Source organism: Orbicella faveolata, unplaced genomic scaffold, assembly GCF_042242905.1.
Source record: "Orbicella faveolata isolate gen_17 unplaced genomic scaffold, um_ofav_v1 contig_50, whole genome shotgun sequence".
NCBI lineage: Eukaryota > Metazoa > Cnidaria > Anthozoa > Scleractinia > Merulinidae > Orbicella > Orbicella faveolata.
The window spans coordinates 1,308,573-1,326,319 of NW_028301581.1; positions in this window are offsets into that span (position 1 = coordinate 1,308,573).

Sequence of the window (17,747 nt, forward strand, 5' to 3'; positions counted from 1 at the left end):
AAAGTGACAACGATTAGCGAAAGTCCAGTGGATTTTGTGTTTCTTACGCGCAAGAAATAAAGTGAGAACGATTAGCGAAAGTCCAGTGGATTTTGTGTTTCTTACGCGCAAGAAATAAAGTGAGAACGATTACCGAAAGTCCAGTAGATTTTGTGTTTCTTACGCGCAAGAAATAAAGTGAGAACGATTAGGGAAAGTCCAGTGGATTTTGTGTTTCTGACGCGCAAGAAATACAGTGAGAACGATTAGCGAAAGTCCAGTGGATTATGTGTTTCTTACGCGCAAGAAATAAAGTGAGAACGATTAGCGAAACTCCAGTGGATTTTGTGTTTCTTATGCGCAAGAAATAAAGTGACAACGATTAGCGAAAGTCCAGTGGAATATGTGTTTCTTACCCGCAAGAAATAAAGTGAGAACGATTAGCGAAAGTCCAGTGGATTTTGTGTTTCTTACGCGCAAGAAATAAAGTGAGAACGATTAGGGAAATTCCAGTGGATTTTGTGTTTCTTACGCGCAAGAAATAAAGTGAGAACGATTAGCGAAAGTCCAGTGGATTTTGTGTTTCTTACCCGCAAGAAATAAAGTGAGAACGATTAGGGAAAGTCCAGTGGATTTTGTGTTTCTTACGCGCAAGAAATAAAGTGAGAACGATTAGCGAAAGTCCAGTAGATTTTGTGTTTCTTACGCGCAAGAAATAAAGTGAGAACGATTAGCGAAAGTCCAGTGGATTTTGTGTTTCTTACGCGATAGAAATAAAGTGAGAACGATTAGGGAAAGTCCAGTGGATTTTGTGTTTCTGACGCGCAAGAAATAAAGTGAGAACGATTAGGGAAAGTCCAGTGGATTTTGTGTTTCTGACGCGCAAGAAATACAGTGACAACGATTAGCGAAAGTCCAGTGGATTATGTGTTTGTTACGCGCAAGAAATAAAGTGAGAACGATTAGCGAAAGTCCAGTGGATTTTGTGTTTCTTACGCGCAAGAAATAAAGTGACCACGATTAGCGAAAGTCCAGTGGATTTTGTCTTTCTTACGCGCAAGAAATAAAGTGAGAACGATTAGCGAAAGTCCAGTGGATTATGTGTTTCTTACGCGCAAGAAATAAAGTGAGAACGATTACCGAAAGTCCAGTGGATTTTGTGTTTCTTACGCGCAAGAAATAAAGTGAGAACGATTAGCGAAAGTCCAGTGGATTTTGTGTTTCTTACGCGCAAGAAATAAAGTGAGAACGATTAGCGAAAGTCCAGTGGATTATGTGTTTCTTACGCGCAAGAAATAAAGTGAGAACGATTAGCGAAAGTCCAGTGGATTTTGTGTTTCTTACGCGCAAGAAATAAAGTGAGAACGATTAGCGAAAGTCCAGTGGATTTTGTGTTTCTTAGGCGCAAGAAATAAAGTGAGAACGATTAGCGAAAGTCCAGTGGATTTTGTGTTTCTTACGCGCAAGAAATACAGTGAGAACGATTAGCGAAAGTCCAGTGGATTTTGTGTTTCTTACGCGCAAGAAATAAAGTGACAACGATTAGCGAAGTCCAGTGGATTTTGTGTTTCTTACGCGGAAGAAATAAAGTGAGAACGATTAGCGAAAGTCCAGTGGATTATGTGTTTCTTACGCGCAAGAAATAAAGTGAGAACGATGAGCGAAAGTCCAGTGGATTTTGTGTTTCTTACGCGGAAGGAATAAAGTGAGATCGATTAGGGAAAGTCCAGTGGATTTTGTGTTTCTTACGCGCAAGAAATAAAGTGAGAACGATTAGCGAAAGTCCAGTGGATTTTGTGTTTCTTACGCGCAAGAAATAAAGTGAGAACGATTAGGGAAAGTCCAGTGGATTATGTGTTTCTGACGCGCAAGAAATAAAGTGAGAACGATTAGCGAAAGTCCAGTGGATTTTGTGTTTCTTACGCGCAAGAAATAAAGTGAGAACGATTAGCGAAAGTCCAGTGGATTATGTGTTTCTTACGCGCAAGAAATAAAGTGAGAACGATGAGCGAAAGTCCAGTGGATTATGTGTTTCTTACGCGCAAGAAATAAAGTGAGAACGATTAGCGAAAGTCCAGTGGATTTTGTGTTTCTTACGCGCAAGAAATAAAGTGAGAACGATTAGGGAAAGTCCAGTGGATTTTGTGTTTCTGACGCGCAAGAAATACAGTGAGAACGATTAGCGAAAGTCCAGTGGATTATGTGTTTCTTACGCGCAAGAAATAAAGTGAGAACGATTAGCGAAAGTCCAGTGGATTTTGTGTTTCTTACGCGCAAGAAATAAAGTGACAACGATTAGCGAAAGTCCAGTGGAATATGTGTTTCTTACCCGCAAGAAATAAAGTGAGAACGATTAGCGAAAGTCCAGTGGATTATGTGTTTCTTACGCGCAAGAAATAAAGTGAGAACGATTAGCGAAAGTCCAGTGGAATATGTGTTTCTTACCCGCAAGAAATAAAGTGAGAACGATTAGGGAAAGTCCAGTGGATTTTGTGTTTCTTACGCGCAAGAAATAAAGTGAGAACGATTAGCGAAAGTCCAGTGGATTTTGTGTTTCTTACGCGCAAGAAATAAAGTGAGAACGATTAGGGAAAGTCCAGTGGATTTTGTGTTTCTTACGCGCAAGAAATAAAGTGAGAACGATTATGGAAAGTCCAGTGGATTATGTGTTTCTTACGCGCAAGAAATAAAGTGAGAACGACTAGGGAAACTCCAGTGGATTTTGTGTTTCTGACGCGCAAGAAATACAGTGAGAACGATTAGCGAAAGTCCAGTGGATTATGTGTTTCTTACGCGCAAGAAATAAAGTGAGAACGATTAGCGAAAGTCCAGTGGATTTTGTGTTTCTTACGCGCAAGAAATAAAGTGACAACGATTAGCGAAGTCCAGTGGATTTTGTCTTTCTTACGCGCAAGAAATAAAGTGAGAACGATTAGCGAAAGTCCAGTGGATTTTGTGTTTCTTACGCGGAAGAAATAAAGTGACAACGATTAGCGAAAGTCCAGTGGATTTTGTGTTTCTTACGCGGAAGAAATAAAATGAGAACGATTAGCGAAAGTCCAGTGGATTATGTGTTTCTTACGCGCAAGATATAAAGTGAGAACGATTAGCGAAAGTCCAGTGGATTTTGTGTTTCTTACGCGCAAGAAATAAAGTGACAACGATTAGCGAAAGTCCAGTGGATTATGTGTTTCTTACGCGCAAGAAATAAAGTGAGAACGATGAGCGAAAGTCCAGTGGAATATGTGTTTCTTACCCGCAAAAAATAAAGTGAGAACGATTAGCGAAAGTCCAGTGGATTATGTGTTTCTTACGCGGAAGAAATAAAGTGAGAACGATTAGGGAAAGTCCAGTGGATTTTGTGTTTCTTGCGCGCAAGAAATAAAGTAAGAACGATTAGCGAAAGTCCAGTGGATTTTGTGTTTCTTACGCGCAAGAAATAAAGTGAGAACGATTAGCGAAAGTCCAGTGGATTTTGTGTTTCTTACGCGCAAGAAATAAAGTGAGAACGATTAGGGAAAGTCCAGTGGATTTTGTGTTTCTGACGCGCAAGAAATACAGTGAGAACGATTAGCGAAAGTCCAGTGGATTATGTGTTTCTTACGCGCAAGAAATAAAGTGAGAACGATTAGCGAAAGTCCAGTGGATTTTGTGTTTCTTACGCGCAAGAAATAAAGTGACAACGATTAGCGAAAGTCCAGTGGAATATGTGTTTCTTACCCGCAAGAAATAAAGTGAGAACGATTAGCGAAAGTCCAGTGGATTTTGTGTTTCTTACGCGCAAGAAATAAAGTGACAACGATTAGCGAAAGTCCAGTGGATTTTGTGTTTCTTACGCGCAAGAAATAAAGTGAGAACGATTAGCGAAAGTCCAGTGGAATATGTGTTTCTTACCCGCAAGAAATAAAGTGAGAACGATTAGGGAAAGTCCAGTGGATTTTGTGTTTCTTACGCGCAAGAAATAAAGTGAGAACGATTAGCGAAAGTCCAGTGGATTTTGTGTTTCTTACGCGCAAGAAATAAAGTGAGAACGATTAGCGAAAGTCCAGTGGATTTTGTGTTTCTTACGCGCAAGAAATAAAGTGAGAACGATTATGGAAAGTCCAGTGGATTATGTGTTTCTTACGCGCAAGAAATAAAGTGAGAACGACTAGGGAAACTCCAGTGGATTTTGTGTTTCTGACGCGCAAGAAATACAGTGAGAACGATTAGCGAAAGTCCAGTGGATTATGTGTTTCTTACGCGCAAGAAATAAAGTGAGAACGATTAGCGAAAGTCCAGTGGATTTTGTGTTTCTTACGCGCAAGAAATAAAGTGACAACGATTAGCGAACTCCAGTGGATTTTGTCTTTCTTACGCGCAAGAAATAAAGTGAGAACGATTAGCGAAAGTCCAGTGGATTATGTGTTTCTTACGCGCAAGAAATAAAGTGAGAACGATTAGGGAAAGTCCAGTGGATTTTGTGTTTCTTACGCGCAAGAAATAAAGTGAGAACGATTAGCGAAAGTCCAGTGGATTTTGTGTTTCTTACGCGCAAGAAATAAAGTGAGAACGATTAGCGAAAGTCCAGTGGATTTTGTGTTTCTTACGCGCAAGAAATAAAGTGAGAACGATTAGGGAAAGTCCAGTGGATTTTGTGTTTCTGACGCGCAAGAAATACAGTGAGAACGATTAGCGAAAGTCCAGTGGATTATGTGTTTCTTACGCGCAAGAAATAAAGTGAGAACGATTAGCGAAAGTCCAGTGGATTTTGTGTTTCTTACGCGCAAGAAATAAAGTGACAACGATTAGCGAAAGTCCAGTGGAATATGTGTTTCTTACCCGCAAGAAATAAAGTGAGAACGATTAGCGAAAGTCCAGTGGATTTTGTGTTTCTTACGCGGAAGAAATAAAGTGAGAACGATTAGGGAAAGTACAGTGGATTTTGTGTTTCTTACGCGCAAGAAATAAAGTGAGAACGATTAGCGAAAGTCCAGTGGATTATGTGTTTCTTACGCGCAAGAAATAAAGTGAGAACGATTAGCGACAGTCCAGTGGATTTTGTGTTTCTTACGCGCAAGAAATACAGTGACAACGATTAGCGAAAGTCCAGTGGATTATGTGTTTCTTACGCGCAAGAAATAAAGTGAGAACGATTAGCGAAAGTCCAGTGGAATATGTGTTTCTTACCCGCAAGAAATAAAGTGAGAACGATTAGCGAAAGTCCAGTGTATTTTGTGTTTCTTACGCGGAAGAAATAAAGTGAGAACGATTAGGGAAAGTCCAGTGGATTTTGTGTTTCTTACGCGCAAGAAATAAAGTGAGAACGATTAGCGAAAGTCCATTGGATTTTGTGTTTCTTACGCGCAAGAAATAAAGTGACAACGATTAGCGAAAGTCCAGTGGATTTTGTGTTTCTTAGGCGCAAGAAATAAAGTGAGAACGATTAGGGAAAGTCCAGTGGATTTTGTGTTTCTTACGCGCAAGAAATAAAGTGACAACGATTATGGAAAGTCCAGTGGATTATGTGTTTCTTACGCCCAAGAAATAAAGTGAGAACGATTAGGGAAAGTCCAGTGGATATTGTGTTTCTGACGCGCAAGAAATAAAGTGAGAACGATTATGGAAAGTCCAGTGGATTATGTGTTTCTTACGCGCAAGAAATAAAGTGAGAACGATTAGCGAAAGTCCAGTGGATTTTGTGTTTCTTACGCGCAAGAAATAAAGTGACAACGATTAGCGAAAGTCCAGTGGATTATGTGTTTCTTACGCGCAAGAAATAAAGTGAGAACGATGAGCGAAAGTGCAGTGAATTTTGTTTTTCTTACGCGTAAGAAATAAAGTGAGAACGATTAGCGAAAGTCCAGTGGATTTTGTGTTTCTTACGCGCAAGAAATAAAGTGAGAACGATTAGGGAAAGTCCAGTGGATTTTGTGTTTCTGACGCGCAAGAAATACAGTGAGAACGATTAGCGAAAGTCCAGTGGATTATGTGTTTCTTACGCGCAAGAAATAAAGTGAGAACGATTAGCGAAAGTCCAGTGGATTTTGTGTTTCTTACGCGCAAGAAATAAAGTGAGAACGATTAGCGAAAGTCCAGTGGAATATGTGTTTCTTACCCGCAAGAAATAAAGTGAGAACGATTAGCGAAAGTCCAGTGGATTTTGTGTTTCTTACGCGCAAGAAATAAAGTGACAACGATTAGCGAAGTCCAGTGGATTTTGTCTTTCTTACGCGCAAGAAATAAAGTGAGAACGATTAGCGAAAGTCCAGTGGATTTTGTGTTTCTTACGCGGAAGAAATAAAGTGAGAACGATTAGGGAAAGTCCAGTGGATTTTGTGTTTCTTACGCGCAAGAAATAAAATGAGAACGATTAGCGAAAGTCCAGTGGATTATGTGTTTCTTACGCGCAAGATATAAAGTGAGAACGATGAGCGAAAGTCCAGTGGATTTTGTGTTTCTTACGCGCAAGAAATAAAGTGACAACGATTAGCGAAAGTCCAGTGGATTATGTGTTTCTTACGCGCAAGAAATAAAGTGAGAACGATGAGCGAAAGTCCAGTGGAATATGTGTTTCTTACCCGCAAAAAATAAAGTGAGAACGATTAGCGAAAGTCCAGTGGATTATGTGTTTCTTACGCGGAAGAAATAAAGTGAGAACGATTAGGGAAAGTCCAGTGGATTTTGTGTTTCTTACGCGCAAGAAATAAAGTGAGAACGATTAGCGAAAGTCCAGTGGATTTTGTGTTTCTTACGCGCAAGAAATAAAGTGACAACGATTAGCGAAAGTCCAGTGGATTTTGTGTTTCTTACGCGCAAGAAATAAAGTGAGAACGATTAGGGAAAGTCCAGTGGATTTTGTGTTTCTGACGCGCAAGAAATACAGTGAGAACGATTAGCGAAAGTCCAGTGGATTATGTGTTTCTTACGCGCAAGAAATAAAGTGAGAACGATTAGCGAAAGTCCAGTGGATTTTGTGTTTCTTACGCGCAAGAAATAAAGTGACAACGATTAGCGAAAGTCCAGTGGAATATGTGTTTCTTACCCGCAAGAAATAAAGTGAGAACGATTAGCGAAAGTCCAGTGGATTTTGTGTTTCTTACGCGCAAGAAATAAAGTGAGAACGATTAGCGAAATTCCAGTGGATTTTGTGTTTCTTACGCGGAAGAAATAAAGTGACAACGATTAGGGCAAGTCCAGTGGATTTTGTCTTTCTTACGCGCAAGAAATAAAGTGAGAACGATTAGCGAAAGTCCAGTGGAATATGTGTTTCTTACCCGCAAGAAATAAAGTGAGAACGATTAGGGAAAGTCCAGTGGATTTTGTGTTTCTTACGCGCAAGAAATAAAGTGAGAACGATTAGCGAAAGTCCAGTGGATTTTGTGTTTCTTACGCGCAAGAAATAAAGTGAGAACGATTAGCGAAAGTCCAGTGGAATATGTGTTTCTTACCCGCAAGAAATAAAGTGAGAACGATTAGCGAAAGTCCAGTGGATTTTGTGTTTCTTACGCGGAAGAAATAAAGTGAGAACGATTAGGGAAAGTCCAGTGGATTTTGTGTTTCTTACGCGCAAGAAATAAAGTGAGAACGATTAGCGAAAGTCCATTGGATTTTGTGTTTCTTACGCGCAAAAAATAAAGTGACAACGATTAGCGAAAGTCCAGTGGATTTTGTGTTTCTTAGGCGCAAGAAATAAAGTGAGAACGATTAGGGAAAGTCCAGTGGATTTTGTGTTTCTTACGCGCAAGAAATAAAGTGACAACGATTATGGAAAGTCCAGTGGATTATGTGTTTCTTACGCCCAAGAAATAAAGTGAGAACGATTAGGGAAAGTCCAGTGGATTTTGTGTTTCTGACGCGCAAGAAATAAAGTGAGAACGATTATGGAAAGTCCAGTGGATTATGTGTTTCTTACGCGCAAGAAATAAAGTGAGAACGATTAGCGAAAGTCCAGTGGATTTTGTGTTTCTTACGCGCAAGAAATAAAGTGACAACGATTAGCGAAAGTCCAGTGGATTATGTGTTTCTTACGCGCAAGAAATAAAGTGAGAACGATGAGCGAAAGTGCAGTGAATTTTGTTTTTCTTACGCGTAAGAAATAAAGTGAGAACGATTAGCGAAAGTCCAGTGGATTTTGTGTTTCTTACGCGCAAGAAATAAAGTGAGAACGATTAGGGAAAGTCCAGTGGATTTTGTGTTTCTGACGCGCAAGAAATACAGTGAGAACGATTAGCGAAAGTCCAGTGGATTATGTGTTTCTTACGCGCAAGAAATAAAGTGAGAACGATTAGCGAAAGTCCAGTGGATTTTGTGTTTCTTACGCGCAAGAAATAAAGTGAGAACGATTAGCGAAAGTCCAGTGGAATATGTGTTTCTTACCCGCAAGAAATAAAGTGAGAACGATTAGCGAAAGTCCAGTGGATTTTGTGTTTCTTACGCGCAAGAAATAAAGTGACAACGATTAGCGAAGTCCAGTGGATTTTGTCTTTCTTACGCGCAAGAAATAAAGTGAGAACGATTAGCGAAAGTCCAGTGGATTTTGTGTTTCTTACGCGGAAGAAATAAAGTGAGAACGATTAGGGAAAGTCCAGTGGATTTTGTGTTTCTTACGCGCAAGAAATAAAATGAGAACGATTAGCGAAAGTCCAGTGGATTATGTGTTTCTTACGCGCAAGATATAAAGTGAGAACGATGAGCGAAAGTCCAGTGGATTTTGTGTTTCTTACGCGCAAGAAATAAAGTGACAACGATTAGCGAAAGTCCAGTGGATTATGTGTTTCTTACGCGCAAGAAATAAAGTGAGAACGATGAGCGAAAGTCCAGTGGAATATGTGTTTCTTACCCGCAAAAAATAAAGTGAGAACGATTAGCGAAAGTCCAGTGGATTATGTGTTTCTTACGCGGAAGAAATAAAGTGAGAACGATTAGGGAAAGTCCAGTGGATTTTGTGTTTCTTACGCGCAAGAAATAAAGTAAGAACGATTAGCGAAAGTCCAGTGGATTTTGTGTTTCTTACGCGCAAGAAATAAAGTGACAACGATTAGCGAAAGTCCAGTGGATTTTGTGTTTCTTACGCGCAAGAAATAAAGTGAGAACGATTAGGGAAAGTCCAGTGGATTTTGTGTTTCTGACGCGCAAGAAATACAGTGAGAACGATTAGCGAAAGTCCAGTGGATTATGTGTTTCTTACGCGCAAGAAATAAAGTGAGAACGATTAGCGAAAGTCCAGTGGATTTTGTGTTTCTTACGCGCAAGAAATAAAGTGACAACGATTAGCGAAAGTCCAGTGGAATATGTGTTTCTTACCCGCAAGAAATAAAGTGAGAACGATTAGCGAAAGTCCAGTGGATTTTGTGTTTCTTACGCGGAAGAAATAAAGTGACAACGATTAGCGAAAGTCCAGTGGATTTTGTGTTTCTTACGCGCAAGAAATAAAATGAGAACGATTAGCGAAAGTCCAGTGGATTATGTGTTTCTTACGCGCAAGATATAAAGTGAGAACGATGAGCGAAAGTCCAGTGGATTTTGTGTTTCTTACGCGCAAGAAATAAAGTGACAACGATTAGCGAAAGTCCAGTGGATTATGTGTTTCTTACGCGCAAGAAATAAAGTGAGAACGATGAGCGAAAGTCCAGTGGAATATGTGTTTCTTACCCGCAAAAAATAAAGTGAGAACGATTAGCGAAAGTCCAGTGGATTATGTGTTTCTTACGCGGAAGAAATAAAGTGAGAACGATTAGGGAAAGTCCAGTGGATTTTGTGTTTCTTACGCGCAAGAAATAAAGTGAGAACGATTAGCGAAAGTCCAGTGGATTTTGTGTTTCTTACGCGCAAGAAATAAAGTGACAACGATTAGCGAAAGTCCAGTGGATTTTGTGTTTCTTACGCGCAAGAAATAAAGTGAGAACGATTAGGGAAAGTCCAGTGGATTTTGTGTTTCTGACGCGCAAGAAATACAGTGAGAACGATTAGCGAAAGTCCAGTGGATTATGTGTTTCTTACGCGCAAGAAATAAAGTGAGAACGATTAGCGAAAGTCCAGTGGATTTTGTGTTTCTTACGCGCAAGAAATAAAGTGACAACGATTAGCGAAAGTCCAGTGGAATATGTGTTTCTTACCCGCAAGAAATAAAGTGAGAACGATTAGCGAAAGTCCAGTGGATTTTGTGTTTCTTACGCGCAAGAAATAAAGTGAGAACGATTAGCGAAATTCCAGTGGATTTTGTGTTTCTTACGCGGAAGAAATAAAGTGACAACGATTAGGGCAAGTCCAGTGGATTTTGTCTTTCTTACGCGCAAGAAATAAAGTGAGAACGATTAGCGAAAGTCCAGTGGAATATGTGTTTCTTACCCGCAAGAAATAAAGTGAGAACGATTAGGGAAAGTCCAGTGGATTTTGTGTTTCTTACGCGCAAGAAATAAAGTGAGAACGATTAGCGAAAGTCCAGTGGATTTTGTGTTTCTTACGCGCAAGAAATAAAGTGAGAACGATTAGCGAAAGTCCAGTGGAATATGTGTTTCTTACCCGCAAGAAATAAAGTGAGAACGATTAGCGAAAGTCCAGTGGATTTTGTGTTTCTTACGCGGAAGAAATAAAGTGAGAACGATTAGGGAAAGTCCAGTGGATTTTGTGTTTCTTACGCGCAAGAAATAAAGTGAGAACGATTAGCGAAAGTCCATTGGATTTTGTGTTTCTTACGCGCAAAAAATAAAGTGACAACGATTAGCGAAAGTCCAGTGGATTTTGTGTTTCTTAGGCGCAAGAAATAAAGTGAGAACGATTAGGGAAAGTCCAGTGGATTTTGTGTTTCTTACGCGCAAGAAATAAAGTGACAACGATTATGGAAAGTCCAGTGGATTATGTGTTTCTTACGCCCAAGAAATAAAGTGAGAACGATTAGGGAAAGTCCAGTGGATTTTGTGTTTCTGACGCGCAAGAAATAAAGTGAGAACGATTATGGAAAGTCCAGTGGATTATGTGTTTCTTACGCGCAAGAAATAAAGTGAGAACGATTAGCGAAAGTCCAGTGGATTTTGTGTTTCTTACGCGCAAGAAATAAAGTGACAACGATTAGCGAAAGTCCAGTGGATTATGTGTTTCTTACGCGCAAGAAATAAAGTGAGAACGATGAGCGAAAGTGCAGTGAATTTTGTTTTTTTTACGCGTAAGAAATAAAGTGAGAACGATTAGCGAAAGTCCAGTGGATTTTGTGTTTCTTACGCGCAAGAAATAAAGTGAGAACGATTAGGGAAAGTCCAGTGGATTTTGTGTTTCTGACGCGCAAGAAATACAGTGAGAACGATTAGCGAAAGTCCAGTGGATTATGTGTTTCTTACGCGCAAGAAATAAAGTGAGAACGATTAGCGAAAGTCCAGTGGATTTTGTGTTTCTTACGCGCAAGAAATAAAGTGAGAACGATTAGCGAAAGTCCAGTGGAATATGTGTTTCTTACCCGCAAGAAATAAAGTGAGAACGATTAGCGAAAGTCCAGTGGATTTTGTGTTTCTTACGCGCAAGAAATAAAGTGACAACGATTAGCGAAGTCCAGTGGATTTTGTCTTTCTTACGCGCAAGAAATAAAGTGAGAACGATTAGCGAAAGTCCAGTGGATTTTGTGTTTCTTACGCGGAAGAAATAAAGTGAGAACGATTAGGGAAAGTCCAGTGGATTTTGTGTTTCTTACGCGCAAGAAATAAAATGAGAACGATTAGCGAAAGTCCAGTGGATTATGTGTTTCTTACGCGCAAGATATAAAGTGAGAACGATGAGCGAAAGTCCAGTGGATTTTGTGTTTCTTACGCGCAAGAAATAAAGTGACAACGATTAGCGAAAGTCCAGTGGATTATGTGTTTCTTACGCGCAAGAAATAAAGTGAGAACGATGAGCGAAAGTCCAGTGGAATATGTGTTTCTTACCCGCAAAAAATAAAGTGAGAACGATTAGCGAAAGTCCAGTGGATTATGTGTTTCTTACGCGGAAGAAATAAAGTGAGAACGATTAGGGAAAGTCCAGTGGATTTTGTGTTTCTTACGCGCAAGAAATAAAGTAAGAACGATTAGCGAAAGTCCAGTGGATTTTGTGTTTCTTACGCGCAAGAAATAAAGTGACAACGATTAGCGAAAGTCCAGTGGATTTTGTGTTTCTTACGCGCAAGAAATAAAGTGAGAACGATTAGGGAAAGTCCAGTGGATTTTGTGTTTCTGACGCGCAAGAAATACAGTGAGAACGATTAGCGAAAGTCCAGTGGATTATGTGTTTCTTACGCGCAAGAAATAAAGTGAGAACGATTAGCGAAAGTCCAGTGGATTTTGTGTTTCTTACGCGCAAGAAATAAAGTGACAACGATTAGCGAAAGTCCAGTGGAATATGTGTTTCTTACCCGCAAGAAATAAAGTGAGAACGATTAGCGAAAGTCCAGTGGATTTTGTGTTTCTTACGCGGAAGAAATAAAGTGACAACGATTAGCGAAAGTCCAGTGGATTTTGTCTTTCTTACGCGCAAGAAATAAAGTGAGAACGATTAGCGAAAGTCCAGTGGAATATGTGTTTCTTACCCGCAAGAAATAAAGTGAGAACGATTAGGGAAAGTCCAGTGGATTTTGTGTTTCTTACGCGCAAGAAATAAAGTGAGAACGATTAGCGAAAGTCCAGTGGATTTTGTGTTTCTTACGCGCAAGAAATAAAGTGAGAACGATTAGGGAAAGTCCAGTGGATTTTGTGTTTCTTACGCGCAAGAAATAAAGTGAGAACGACTAGGGAAACTCCAGTGGATTTTGTGTTTCTGACGCGCAAGAAATACAGTGAGAACGATTAGCGAAAGTCCAGTGGATTATGTGTTTCTTACGCGCAAGAAATAAAGTGAGAACGATTAGCGAAAGTCCAGTGGATTTTGTGTTTCTTACGCGCAAGAAATAAAGTGACAACGATTAGCGAAGTCCAGTGGATTTTGTCTTTCTTACGCGCAAGAAATAAAGTGAGAACGATTAGCGAAAGTCCAGTGGATTATGTGTTTCTTACGCGCAAGAAATAAAGTGAGAACGATTAGCGAAAGTCCAGTGGATTTTGTGTTTCTTACGCGCAAGAAATAAAGTGAGAACGATTAGCGAAAGTCCAGTGGATTTTGTGTTTCTTACGCGCAAGAAATAAAGTGAGAACGATTAGCGAAAGTCCAGTGGATTTTGTGTTTCTTACGCGGAAGAAATAAAGTGAGAACGATTAGGGAAAGTCCAGTGGATTTTGTGTTTCTGACGCGCAAGAAATACAGTGAGAACGATTAGCGAAAGTCCAGTGGATTATGTGTTTCTTACGCGCAAGAAATAAAGTGAGAACGATTAGCGAAAGTCCAGTGGATTTTGTGTTTCTTACGCGCAAGAAATAAAGTGACAACGATTAGCGAAAGTCCAGTGGAATATGTGTTTCTTACCCGCAAGAAATAAAGTGAGAACGATTAGCGAAAGTCCAGTATATTTTGTGTTTCTTACGCGGAAGAAATAAAGTGAGAACGATTAGGGAAAGTCCAGTGGATTTTGTGTTTCTTACGCGCAAGAAATAAAGTGAGAACGATTAGCGAAAATCCAGTGGATTATGTGTTTCTTAGGCGCAAGAAATAAAGTGAGAACGATTAGCGAAAGTCCATTGGATTTTGTGTTTCTTACGCGCAAGAAATAAAGTGACAACGATTAGCGAAAGTCCAGTGGATTTTGTCTTTCTTACGCGCAAGAAATAAAGTGAGAACGATTAGGGAAAGTCCAGTGGATTTTGTGTTTCTTACGCGCAAGAAATAAAGTGACAACGATTATGGAAAGTCCAGTGGATTATGTGTTTCTTACGCCCAAGAAATAAAGTGAGAACGATTAGGGAAAGTCCAGTGGATTTTGTGTTTCTGACGCGCAAGAAATAAAGTGAGAACGATTATGGAAAGTCCAGTGGATTATGTGTTTCTTACGCGCAAGAAATAAAGTGAGAACGATTAGCGAAAGTCCAGTGGATTTTGTGTTTCTTACGCGCAAGAAATAAAGTGACAACGATTAGCGAAAGTCCAGTGGAATATGTGTTTCTTACGCTCAAGAAATAAAGTGAGAACGATGAGCGAAAGTGCAGTGAATTTTGTTTTTCTTACGCGTAAGAAATAAAGTGAGAACGATTAGCGAAAGTCCAGTGGATTATGTGTTTCTTACACGAAAGAAATAAAGTGAGAACGATTAGCGAAAGTCCAGTGGATTTTGTGTTTCTGACGCGCAAGAAATACAGTGAGAACGATTAGTGAAAGTCCAGTGGATTATCTGTTTCTTACGCGCAAGAAATAAAGTGAGAACGATTAGCGAAAGTCCAGTGGATTTTGTGTTTCTTACGCGCAAGAAATAAAGTGACAACGATTAGCGAAGTCCAGTGGATTTTGTCTTTCTTACGCGCAAGAAATAAAGTGAGAACGATTAGCGAAAGTCCAGTGGATTATGTGTTTCTTACGCGCAAGAAATAAAGTGAGAACGATTAGCGAAAGTCCAGTGGATTTTGTGTTTCTTACGCGGAAGAAATAAAGTGAGAACGATTAGGGAAAGTCCAGTGGATTTTGTGTTTCTTACGCGCAAGAAATAAAGTGAGAACGATTAGCGAAAGTCCAGTGGATTTTGTGTTTCTTACGCGCAAGAAATAAAGTGACAACGATTAGCGAAAGTCCAGTGGATTATGTGTTTCTTACGCGCAAGAAATAAAGTGAGAACGATTAGGGAAAGTCCAGTGGATTTTGTGTTTCTGACGCGCAAGAAATACAGTGAGAACGATTAGCGAAAGCCCAGTGGATTATGTGTTTCTTACGCGCAAGAAATAAAGTGAGAACGATTAGCGAAAGTCCAGTGGATTTTGTGTTTCTTACGCGCAAGAAATAAAGTGAGAACGATTAGCGAAAGTCCTGTGGAATATGTGTTTCTTACCCGCAAGAAATAAAGTGAGAACGATTAGCGAAAGTCCATTGGATTTTGTGTTTCTTACGCGCAAGAATTAAAGTGAGAACGATTAGGGAAAATCCAGTGGATTTTGTGTTTTTGTTACGCGCAAGAAATAAAGTGAGAACGATTAGCGAAAGTCCAGTGGATTATGTGTTTCTTACGCGCAAGAAATAAAGTGAGAACGGTTAGCGAAAGTCCATTGGATTTTGTGTTTCTTACGCGCAAGAAATAAAGTGACAACGATTAGCGAAAGTCCAGTGGATTATGTGTTTCTTACGCGCAAGAAATAAAGTGAGAACGATGAGCGAAAGTCCAGTGGAATATGTGTTTCTTACCCGCAAGAAATAAAGTAAGAACGATTAGCGAAAGTCCAGTGTATTTTGTGTTTCTTACGCGGAAGAAATAAAGTGAGAACGATTAGGGAAAGTCCAGTGGATTTTGTGTTTCTTACGCGCAAGAAATAAAGTGAGAACGATTAGCGAAAATCCAGTGGATTATGTGTTTCTTAGGCGCAAGAAATAAAGTGAGAACGATTAGCGAAAGTCCATTGGATTTTGTGTTTCTTACGCGCAAGAAATAAAGTGAGAACGATTAGCGAAAGTCCAGTGGATTTTGTGTTTCTTACGCGGAAGAAATAAAGTGAGAACGATTACGGAAAGTCCAGTGGATTTTGTGTTTTTTACGCGCAAGAAATAAAGTGACAACGATTATGGAAAGTCCAGTGGATTATGTGTTTCTTACGCCCAAGAAATAAAGTGAGAACGATTAGGGAAAGTCCAGTGGATTTTGTGTTTCTGACGCGCAAGAAATAAAGTGAGAACGATTATGGAAAGTCCAGTGGATTTTGTGTTTCTTACGCGCAAGAAATAAAGTGAGAACGATTAGGGAAAGTCCAGTGGATTTTGTGTTTCTGACGCGCAAGAAATACAGTGAGAACGATTAGCGAAAGCCCAGTGGATTATGTGTTTCTTACGCGCAAGAAATAAAGTGAGAACGATTAGGGAAAGTCCAGTGGATTTTGTGTTTCTTACGCGCAAGAAATAAAGTGAGAACGATTAGGGAAAGTCCAGTGGATTTTGTGTTTCTGACGCGCAAGAAATACAGTGAGAACGATTAGTGAAAGTCCAGTGGATTATGTGTTTCTTACGCGCAAGAAATAAAGTGAGAACGATTAGCGAAAGTCCAGTGGATTTTGTGTTTCTTACGCGCAAGAAATAAAGTGACAACGATTAGCGAAGTCCAGTGGATTTTGTCTTTCTTACGCGCAAGAAATAAAGTGACAACGATTAGCGAAAGTCCAGTGGATTATGTGTTTCTTACGCGCAAGAAATAAAGTGAGAACGATGAGCGAAAGTCCAGTGGATTTTGTGTTTCTTACGCGCAAGAAATAAAGTGAGAACGATTAGGGAAAGTCCAGTGGATTTTGTGTTTCTTACGCGCAAGAAATAAAGTGACACCGATTAGCGAAAGTCCAGTGGATTTTGTGTTTCTTACGCGCAAGAAATAAAGTGACAACGATTAGCGAAAGTCCAGTGGATTTTGTGTTTCTTACGCGTAAGAAATAAAGTGAGAACGATTATGGAAAGTCCAGTGGATTTTGTGTTTCTGACGCGCAAGAAATACAGTGAGAACGATTAGCGAAAGCCCAGTGGATTATGTGTTTCTTACGCGCAAGAAATAAAGTGAGAACGATTAGCGAAAGTCCAGTGGATTTTGTGTTTCTTACGCGCAAGAAATAATGTGAGAACGATTAGCGAAAGTCCTGTGGAATATGTGTTTGTTACCCGCAAGAAATAAAGTGAGAACGATTAGCGAAAGTCCAGTGGATTTTGTGTTTCTTACGCGCAAGAAATAAAGTGACAACGATTAGCGAAAGTCCAGTGGATTATGTGTTTCTTACGCGCAAGAAATAAAGTGAGAACGATTAGCGAAAGTCCATTGGAATTTGTGTTTCTTACGCGCAAGAAATAAAGTGACAACGATTAGCGAAAGTCCAGTGGATTATGTGTTTCTTACGCGCAAGAAATAAAGTGAGAACGATGAGCGAAAGTCCAGTGGAATATGTGTTTCTTACCCGCAAGAAATAAAGTGAGAACGATTAGCGAAAGTCCAGTGTATTTTGTGTTTCTTACGCGGAAGAAATAAAGTGAGAACGATTAGGGAAAGTCCAGTGGATTTTGTGTTTCTTACGCGCAAGAAATAAAGTGAGAACGATTAGCGAAAATCCAGTGGATTATGTGTTTCTTAGGCGCAGGAAATAAAGTGAGAACGATTAGCGAAAGTCCATTGGATTTTGTGTTTCTTACGCGCAAGAAATAAAGTGAGAACGATTAGCGAAAGTCCAGTGGATTTTGTGTTTCTTACGCGCAAGAATTAAAGTGAGAACGATTAGGGAAAATCCAGTGGATTTTGTGTTTCTTACGCGCAAGAAATAAAGTGAGAACGATTAGCGAAAGTCCAGTGGATTATGTGTTTCTTACGCGCAAGAAATAAAGTGAGAACGGTTAGCGAAAGTCCATTGGATTTTGTGTTTCTTACGCGCAAGAAATAAAGTGACAACGATTAGCGAAAGTCCAGTGGATTATGTGTTTCTTACGCGCAAGAAATAAAGTGAGAACGATGAGCGAAAGTCCAGTGGAATATGTGTTTCTTACCCGCAAGAAATAAAGTAAGAACGATTAGCGAAAGTCCAGTGTATTTTGTGTTTCTTACGCGGAAGAAATAAAGTGAGAACGATTAGGGAAAGTCCAGTGGATTTTGTGTTTCTTACGCGCAAGAAATAAAGTGAGAACGATTAGCGAAAATCCAGTGGATTATGTGTTTCTTAGGCGCAAGAAATAAAGTG